At 44.5% G+C, this 10,425-nt stretch overlaps 1 pseudogene; it reads left to right on the forward strand.

Moving 5' to 3' along the window:
* Nucleotides 1-9,964: 9,964 nt before the first annotated feature.
* Nucleotides 9,965-10,082, forward strand: LOC126299965 (5S ribosomal RNA; annotated as a pseudogene).
* Nucleotides 10,083-10,425: the final 343 nt, after the last annotated feature.

Raw genomic sequence — 10,425 nt, forward strand, 5'->3', positions numbered from 1 at the left:
CGACTTTGTCCAGCTGCTCGTTCAGAAGTAACAGGAATTTAGCTTTGACATCCGTCTTCTGCTTGTCACAGAGTTTCCTGAAATTAAGGGACATAGAATGGAAAACATCCAGTAAGCATCGGCAGCTGATGATGACTCTTGGCGTCTTTTCATTTCATTAATTTTTCATTTGGAGCTTCAACTTGTATCTGCGGCGTACGAAAAAGAAGAACACAAATATGCTCCACGCCCGGCGTAGCAGGCCATAGCAGGTGTTAACAGCCTAGCGTGTGACTCGTAGAAAGTTCAAATGGCTCTAAGCACTATGGAACTTAACATCTGAGGTCATCAGTCCCCTAGACTTAGAAATACGTAAGCGTAACTAACCTAAGGACATCACCACATCCATGAACGAGGCAGAATTCGAACCTGCGACCGTAGCACCAGCGCGGTGACACGTAGCTGCCAACCTTACCTCCGATATACATCACGTATTTTCTGGGATATGGAGAGAAATAAGGCTCTCCTTCCACCGCAGAAAACCAATTTTGATATGTTAGCTATATTTCCCAAGCACCAATGTATTCTCAAAACGCACTTAATGCAAACTGCTCGGCTACTATATTATTCACTGTAAATTTTACAAAATATACCTGTTGGTATAATAATCAAATAACTCTATAAAAGCTTACTCCGGATATGACAAATACTTGTAATAAAACGAAGAAACTGTGATCGGTAAAGTTTAGGATAGGGAAATATGTGATGGTAAGTTCAGCTTCCTAACACATTAACAGTTGCCTGCAAGTAGACAACAGCGATTGTTTATCTTGCTCGAAATAGAAGTGAAAGTATTATGCAACTGTGCCTCTCCCAGCAGCTAAATTGAAATTAATCGTGAAATTATCGAGTTTTACTTACTAAATACACCGCGACTTTTACTGATATATCAGTCCCACCATCACTGAAGTGTGAAGGTACTGGCTGCGTGTGGTGCTCGTGGCTCACCATGTATGCCAGTTTCGATTCATCTGCTGCATCATCCTTGGACGAGGTCTGAACCATAACTCTTGGCCCGAAGGATCCTGACCGAAGTGCCTCAACTCAGAGCAGCACCCTAGGTGTGTCAACTCAAAGCAGAGTTCGAAATCGATAAAGCGCAGAGCGCGTCTGTTCTGTGAACTGGATCCATTTCTGTGAACTTGCTTTTGCGTCTCAGTTATCAGTCGCAAACCAGAAAAGTTATTTTTAGTGGCCCGATGATGAAGAATTAAGCTGACGCCTCAATACTCCTACCAACGCTGGAAAAATACGGCGAAATCAGTCAAGTCTACTACCTAAAAGTTGCGCCTAAAAACTTTATGTCATGGAGTTTTTAATTGTTTATTAATTACTTGTATAACAGGGCTTATTTATGAGAGTGAATGAAGGTGTGAATGTGAAGTACTGTTTTATGTAAGTTTTGTACCATACATTGAAATAAGGTCAGGTGAGGAATGTTGCAGAATAACGTGTGATAGTCACTCGTACCGCGGAATTTGTTATGAACTATGTCGCCAGTTTATGGTTATAGGGAAATGGGATGATAATTTCTGTAAAATATTTTTGTTAAGAAAGGATTAGTTTTATATTTGTGGGTTTTCAGAAATTTCTGTAAAGCATTTTTGTTAAGACAGGATTAGGTTTATATTTGTGGGTTTTCAGAAATTTTTTATGTTAATTTACTGTTTTGATTCAGTGTCAAATTTTGGTAGGTTCTGTATATATGAGCGAGTTTCATGATGCTTTCGATTCACTATGGCATTTCTCTGCCAATCAGAAATTAGTATATTCGCGCCTATTTTGGGGAACTAGAAACTTCTTTCGTGTAGAGAGATGAGGAGAGTCGGGGCTTGGATCTCATAATGATCAGACCTACTGATACGTGCTCCGAATGAAAATTATCAGTATTGTGTTACTGCTGAACCAAAAGGTTTGAGAAGTTCCGTGAAGTGTGGAAGAGAGTTAGATTTAATGCGCGGTGTGAAATGCAGAAACTTTTGGTGACATTTTAAATAACTAAATTACACGTGACGTGTAACTTACGCGCGAACGAGAACATTTTGTTACCTGAGACTGATAATAGTAACATTTGAGCGACCTATCCAAAAAAGAAACAATCTGCTTCTAAATTATCTGAGAAGTATCGTCAATAATCACCGTAAACTGTCTGCAGTTATGAATGATGTGAGCATGTGGACTTTTCAGACTTTGAACAGCTTAGAGTAAGGTTTTGTAGTGATTGGCGCATGCAAGCTTACCGTAATAGGGTGAACTTTTACACATGTAAATACTTTCATTTAACTATTCCTTCCGCAGACAAAAACCGAGAGAGGTGGCGCAGTGGTTAGCACACTCGACTCGCATTCTGGAAGACGCCGGTTCAAAACCTGCATCAGGCCATCCTGATGTAGGTTTTCCTTGCTTTCATTAAATCGCTTCAGGCAAATGCTGGGGTGATTCCTTTGGAAGGGCGCTGTCGAGTTCCTTCCCCATCCTTCCCTAATCCGATGGGACCGATGACAAAACTATTAGTGCGACTTGTGGTTACGAGGTGTACAGCTGTCTTTTCAATGGCTTCTTCCGGCTGCGAACCGCATTTCAGTAACTTTAAGGAGGCGTGCGTGTGAGAAGAGATTCACTACAAGATGGGTGGAACTTAGCAACGCACTGCGCCGCCGCAAGTTTATGGATGTCCATAGCAGTAAAACTAGTAGCTGGGCCGCCTGACAGGCATCATCTCTCCTGGAAGTGAGTGGCACAATAGCTGGCGGCATTCTATCGTACCTGCGATGCGGCCCTCGCCTCACCTTCTGAGCCCAGCAGGGGGTTTATTAAGATCCTTGTGTTGGCATGTCCTTTATTAAGGTCCCTGTGTCGGCCTGTCCTCTCTGTTCTGGGGCGGACTCACTTCACCGAAGTCGTTTCAAGCCGTACCCAGTACACAGGGTGTTACAAAAAGGTACGGCCAAACTTTGAGGAAACATTCCTCACACAAATAAAGAAAAGATGTTATCTGGACACGTGTCCGGAAACGCTTAATTTCCATGTTAGAGCTCATTTTACTTTCGTCAGTATGTACTGTACTTCCTCGATTCACCGCCAGTTGGCCCAATTGAAGGAAGGTAATGGTGACTTAGGTGCTTGTGTTGACATGCGACTCATTGCTCTACAGTACTAGCATCAAGCACATCAGTACGTAGCATCAACAGGTTAGTGTTCATCACGAACGTGGTGTTTGCAGTCAGTGCAATGTTTACAAATGCGGAGTTGGCAGATGCCCATTTGATGTATGGATTAGCACGGGGCAATAGCCGTGGCGCGGTACGTTTGTATCGAGACAGATTTCCAGAACGAAGGTGTCCCGACAGGAAGACGTTCGCAGCAATTGATCGGCGTCATAGGGAGCACGGAACATTCCAGCCTATGACTCGCGACTGGGGAAGGCCTAGAACGACGAGGACACCTGCAATGGACGAAGCAATTCTTCGTGCAGTTGACGATAACCCTAATGTCAGCGTCAGAGAAGTTGCTGCTGTACAAGGTAACGTTGACCATGTCACTGTATGGAGAGCGCTACTGGAGAACCAGTTGTTTCCGTAGCATGCACAGCGTGTGCAGGCACTATGAGCAGCTGATTGGCCTCCACGGGTACACTTCTGCGAATGGTTCATCGAACAATGTGTCAATCCTCATTTCAGTGCAAATGTTCTCTTTACGGATGAGGTCTCATTCCAACGTGATCAAACTGTAAATTTTCACAATCAACATGTGTGGGCTAACGAGAATCCACACGCAATTGTGCAATCACGTCATCAACACAGATTTTCTGTGAACGTTTGGGCAGGCATTGTTGGTGATGTCTTGATTGGGCCCCATGTTCTTCCACCTACGATCAATGCAGCACGTTATCATGATTTCATACGGGATACTCTACCTGTGCTGCTAGAACATGTGTCTTTACAAGTACGACACAACATGTGGTTCATGCACGATGTAACTCCTGCACATTTCAGTCGAAGTGTTCGTACGCTTCTCAACAACAGATTCGGTGACCGATGGATTGGTAGAGGCGGACCAATTCCATGGCCTCCACGCTCTCCTGACCTCAACCCTCTTGACTTTCATTTATGGGGGCATTTGAAAGCTCTTGTCTACGCAACCCAGGTACCAAATGTAGAGACTCTTCGTGCTCGTATTGTGGACGGCTGTGATACAATACGCCATTCTCCAGGGCTGCATCAGCGCATCAGGGATTCTATGCGACGGAGGTTGGATGCATGTATCCTCGCTAACGGAGGACATTTTGAACATTTCCTGTAACAAAATGTTTGAAGTCACGCTGGTACGTTCTGTTGCTGTGTGTTTCCATTCCATGATTAATGTGATTTGAAGAGAAGTAATAAAATGAGCTCTAACATGGAAAGTAAGCGTTTCCGGATACATTTCCACATAACATATTTTCTTTCTTTGTGTGTGAGGAATGTTTCCTGAAAGTTCGGCCGTATCTTTTTGTAACACCCTGTATATGCAAGACGTACCTACAAGTGGTGAAATGAAAAAAAGAAAGAAATAAACTATAGTCCTAAAGCATCGACTGCACACCGACCAACACAGAGCCACGAAACGGCATCAAGAAGGCGTTGACCCGCGCTCCAGTGGAAACAGCGGAGAGCGCCACACTTGCAGGAAGACAGTGTTCAGCGCCCCCTGTCAACGCTGATGTAAGCAGCTGACCGTTGCTGGTCGGCCCCAGTTCTGTCGCAGACTTCGAGAGCATCAGTGCTGAGTATTAGGAAGACGATATTAAGCCTGAGTTCTGCGAGTGGTAATAGTAGCTAAAGTACCTGCAAGTAAGAGGCATAGGGCCACTTCATAAAGAGAAGTTATGTTCATTTTCTTTTTAGAAATACAGTATTGCAATAATTTTAAGGTTTAACGTACAGATCATTTTTGGATTCCTGCGGTTGGCCATCGCAACTTCTTTCCTTCCTTGTTTGTGTCGGTGATAACTCTCACAGTAGCCGACACGACGGAAATTATCTACGCAGTCACTGCTGCTATATGGAAAATAGAAACAAGCGTTTGTGTAGTCTCCTTGACTTCGACTGGATTTAAATGTGATGTCATTAATTTCCATATCACAGCGTTTCTAATTTTCATATAAAAATGGTTCAAATTGCTCTGAACACTATGGGACTTAACATTTGAGGTCATCAGTCCCCTAGAACTTGGAACTACTTAAACCTAACTAACCTAAGGACATCACACACATCCATGCCCGAGGAAGGATTCGAACCTGCGACCGTAGCGGTCACGCGGTTCCAGATTGAAGCGCCTAGGACCGCTCGGAAACTCAAGCCGGCTCATATAAAAAATATAACCAATTTACATATTTAAGTGTGACAGAATGGAAAGAGACGAAGCACACGGCTTCGATGCTTTTCAACATAAAACAGCTTTTTACACGCTTCAGATGACTCTAAATTTTTATCGTATGACAGAGTTTCGTGGAACAACCACGCTCCATGTTACGCTGCGCATTATGATAGAAATGTGTGTCAGTGTCGTATCGTCACAGTGTGAACCAGTTAACTTAATTTAGCTACTACTGAAAGAGCTCCACCAAAGCGGGTTACTTCTGCGTCGTATCGCGAGCCATATCGTATATCATATTGCATATCGTATTGCCTCAGCGGGAGCCATGCCCAACAGTGACAGTTGACTCAAAACGCTGCGGTTTTTATTTTTATTTTTATTTTTTTTTTTTTTTTTTTTTGGGGGGGGGGGGGGGAATGCTGAGCTGAATGATAATCACCAGGAGTGTTACGACACCCGACACTTCAAAAGTAGCCATGGCACGCATGACAAACATTTTAGTTAGACGCGTCTTCTTTCTTTTCACTGACATGCCGTGACCACTAAGATCACCAGACATTTCTGTTCAGGCTTTTCAATGGGGAGTTATTTGAAAGAGTGTGTCCACGTGAAGTAATAACAAAGTTTAATAGAGCTGAAACCTGCCATTAAAGAAAAGGTGGGTTTTATTGATCGACGCCTTTTGGCCCGAGTTATGAGTAACCTCTGGCAGAGAGCTGAAAATTATATAGGAAAGAATGGCGGGCACTTGGATGACATATAGTGCTCAGTCAGTAGGTTACCCTGTACAAGGACATCAGTCTTCATTGTTCTATATCTTTCAGTTTCTTCACAGTGTCCTGAAAAGTTCCTAGGGCACTATAATTTAATCGACACCTATATCGACTGGGTTTCTCTTATCCGTTTTCTCTTCACTGAGGCGGGAGATATGACAGCACTTGAGTCACAACTTAAAGAATACAGTCAGTCATTATCATTACCTGATGTTCAAACGGCCTCAGGTCTACTTGTTTTAACTCAGAATTCCTTATATACTGCACGCCATTTAAAATGCAACACCCTGAAGACGGCTTACAACAAATGTTAGATTGGTATGAAGTGTACTAAATGCTTGGATACACAAATTATTAGCATTTAAGCGCAACGGCAGCAGATAAGCAGGAAGGGACGTCGAACAGATGTGCAGAACTATAGACCTATATCTCTAACGTAGATCAGTTGTAGAATTTTGGAACACGTATTATGTTCGAGTATAATGACTTCTCTGGAGGCTAGAAATCTACTCTGTAGGAATCAGCATGGGTTTCGAAAAAGACGGTCGTGTGAAACCCAGCTCGCGCTATTCGTCCACGAGACTCAAAGGGCCATAGACACGGGTTCACAGGTAGATGCCGTGTTTCTTGACTTCCGCAAGGCGTTCGATACAGTTCCCCATAGTCGTTTAATGAACAAAGTAAGAGCATATGGACTATCAGACCAATTATGTGATTGGATTAAAGAGTTCCTAGATAAAAGAACGCAGCATGTCATTCTCAATGGAGAGAAGTCTTCCGAAGTACGAGTGATTTCAGGTGTGCCGCAGGGGAGTGTCATAGGACCGTTGTTATTTACAATATACATAAATGACCTTGTGGATGAGACCGGAAGTTCACTGAGGCTTTTTGCAGATGATGCTGTGGTGTATCGAGAGGTTGTAACAATGGAAAATTGTACTGAAATGCAGGAGAATCTGTAGCGAATTGACGCATGGTGCGGGGAATGGCAGTTGAATCTCATTGTAGACAAGTGTAATGTGCTGCGAATACATAGAAAGATAGATCCCTTATAATTTAGCTACAATATAGCTGGTCAGCAACTGGAAGCAGTTAATTCCATAAATTATCTGGGAGTACGCGTTAGCAGTGATTTAAAATGGAATGATCATATAAAGTTGATCGTCGGTAAAGCGGATGCCAGACTGAGATTCATTGGAAGACTCATAAGGAAATGCAATCCGAAAACAAAGGAAGTAGGTTACAGTATCGCCCACTGCTTGAATACTGCTCAGCAGTGTGGGATCCGTACCAGATAGGGTTGATAGAAGAGATAGAGAAGATCCAACAGAGAGCAGCGCGCTTCGTTACAGGATTATTTAGTAATCGCGAAAGCGTTACGGAGATGATAGATAAACTCCAGTGGAAGACTCTGCAGGAGAGACGCTCCGTAGCTAGGTACGGGTTTTTGTTAAAGTTTCGAGAACATACCTTCACCGAAGAGTCAAGCAGTATATTGCTCCCTCCTACGTATATCTCGCGAAGAGACCATGATGATAAAATCAGAGAGATTAGAGCCCACACAAAAGCATACCGACAATCCTTCTTTTCACGAACAATACGAGACAGGAATAGAAGGGAGAACCGATAAAGGTACTCAGGGTACCCTCCGCCACACACCGTCAGGTGGCTTGCGGAGTATGGATGTAGATGTAGATGTAGATGTAGATGTAGAGTAAGCCGGCCGGGGTGGCCGAGCGCTTCTAGGCGCTACAGTCTGGAACCGCGCGACCGCTACGCTCGCAGGTTCGAATCCTGCCTCGGGCATGGATGTGTGTGATGTCCTTAGGTTAGTTAGGTTTAAGTAGTTCTAAGTTCTAGGGGACTGATGACCTCAGATGTTAAGTTCCATAGCGCTCAGAGCCATTTGAACTATTATTAAGCAGGAGTAAATCTATTCGAACTGTGTATGTGAAGAAAGAGTGCACAGCTCATTTTTCATTTAGAAATCACATTTGAATGTTCGTTTTTTGTGATAAGTGCGACGGTTCATTTCCGTCATGAGTACCCGTGGATTGGAAATGACTCTCAGCGAGTCCAAAGCGGCGTGCAAGCAGTGCTGGAGTAACGCAGTCGACGGCCGGGAGGAGCAACTCTGCACTACCGAGGCACACGTTTTTTTCCTGTGGGCCGACGGTACGGCCACACCCGGTTGTGAGTCGGGTTCCGACGGCGGGTGGGCCTGAGTATTGAGTGCACAGCGCACTAGAAGCTACTACATCGTGTATCGAGAGAAACTTTTTTTCGCGTGGCTTGGAAGCAGTTTCACTGCAACATTCTTCCTAGATGCTATTCCAGGCGGGAGTAAAAATAAGTGTGCGCAACGGAAAATAATAAACGCTAAAATGAAGATTTGGTCCTGTCTAACTACCCCCTGAAGCTTAATGGGCTTTAACATATAAATTACAACCTAAACACAAATGAATGATTAAGGCAACTATTACTACTAAATGATAAACGTTGTTCCTGCTTATATATTTATAGTAGATGAAAAAACCTTTATATTACAAAGTTTACATTTCCTGAGCAATATTACTGATCAATTGCCCAGTTCTGCCCCTTATTATGACTGCGCGATCTAATATCACTAACGCGAAATGACTGACATCATCTACGTACCAAACACTAGAAGACACTACTTTCAAAGATGGTCTACGGTGGTGTGGAACCTCAGTAGAAATAAACTAATGTGATCACAGCTGTTTAGCTTTCATAGCCCTAATAATCCGAAGCAACTTGCGATATCACCGAGTGTACTGCGTCTGGTGCGTCGAAGTGATGGTTCTCGTATTCGTCTGCGACGATGGAAGAACTCCGCCCACAAATGAACTCTTCCAAACACTATGACGGCAGAAGGCGGTCCTCTCACTAATATACTCTAATACTGTCTTCTCCTGTCTGTGTTCTACAGATGAGAAACGCGAACTCCCAGTCACAAGGACGCAGTTCACATAACGTCTCAACGTAAATACGAGTATAAGCAGAGGAAGTGCTCTCGATTGCCGAACACTGCGTACTCAACGACGATTTGCAGCCCGGAAGTAAAGTCCAGAAACGTATAGATTCGCAAAAGTGCAGTGCTTAACTATTCTAACTACAAAATCTCTTGAGAGTAAAGACAGAAAGTCCGTTTGTACCAACAAAGTTGGTATCGAGCAACCGCCACACTGGCGCTCACAACGGAAGGTCCCATGTCTCCACTGCTATTAGCCGAGCGGTATGAGGCGCTGCAGTCATGGATTGTGTGGCTGATCCCGACGGAGGTTCGAGTCCTCCCTCGGGCATAGGTGTGTGTGTGTGTCTGACCTTAGAATAATTTAGGTGAAGTAGTGTGTAAGCTTAGGGACTGCTGACCTTAGCAGTTAAGTCCCAAACGATTTCACACACATTTGAACATTTTTGAATTCTCCACTGCTGGCTTCCCAGCAAGGCTCAGCTCCCCTCTTCGAAAACGTATCATATTCCCTAAACCACGGAATATTCTGCCTCTCAACAGGTTCTTCCGAACGCCAACCAACCATATTTTTGTCTTTTGTCGTCCAGCGCGGAAAGTTTGCGAGGAAAAACCTATACTTGTATAATGGTACGCTTCTGAGTAAAAATTCTTGGAAATAATGCAGCCTGCGTGGTTTCCGAAGTGCGTCCAAGATTTGCAGAGTTCGGAAGTATTATCCGGTTATCCTTCTGGCTCTACTACAATAGCGGCCGATAGCGGTCGGTCGTCCCTGTATTGTGTCTTCGCGCTCAGATGTCCAAGCAACGGCCTTGCCGCAGTGGATACACCGGTTCCCGTGAGATCACCGAAGTTAAGCGCTGCCGGGTGTGGCCGGCACTTGGATGGGTGATCATCTGGGCCGCCATGCGCTGTTGCCATTTTTCGAGGTGCACTCAGCCTCGTGATGCCAATTGAGGAGCTACTCGACCGAATACTAGCGGCTCCGGTCAAAGAAAACCATCGTAACGACCGGGAGAGCGGTGTGCTGACCTCACGCCCCTCCTATCCGCATCCTCCACCGAGGATGACATGGCGGTCGGATGGTCCCAATGGGCCACTTGTGGCCTGGAGACGGAGTGCTCAGGTATCCTGACTGTCCGCCTTGGCTCTTCCTCTGTGGAGCTGAACCACCACACCTGTGTTGGCCTTCCACCCAGGGATTGAGTTCCGCCTACCGTTTCATTTCCACTGTCGTTCCCACCTCTGCTAGTATAGGCAATC

The sequence above is a fragment of the Schistocerca gregaria genome, chromosome X (assembly GCF_023897955.1).
Source record: "Schistocerca gregaria isolate iqSchGreg1 chromosome X, iqSchGreg1.2, whole genome shotgun sequence".
Lineage (NCBI taxonomy): Eukaryota > Metazoa > Arthropoda > Insecta > Orthoptera > Acrididae > Schistocerca > Schistocerca gregaria.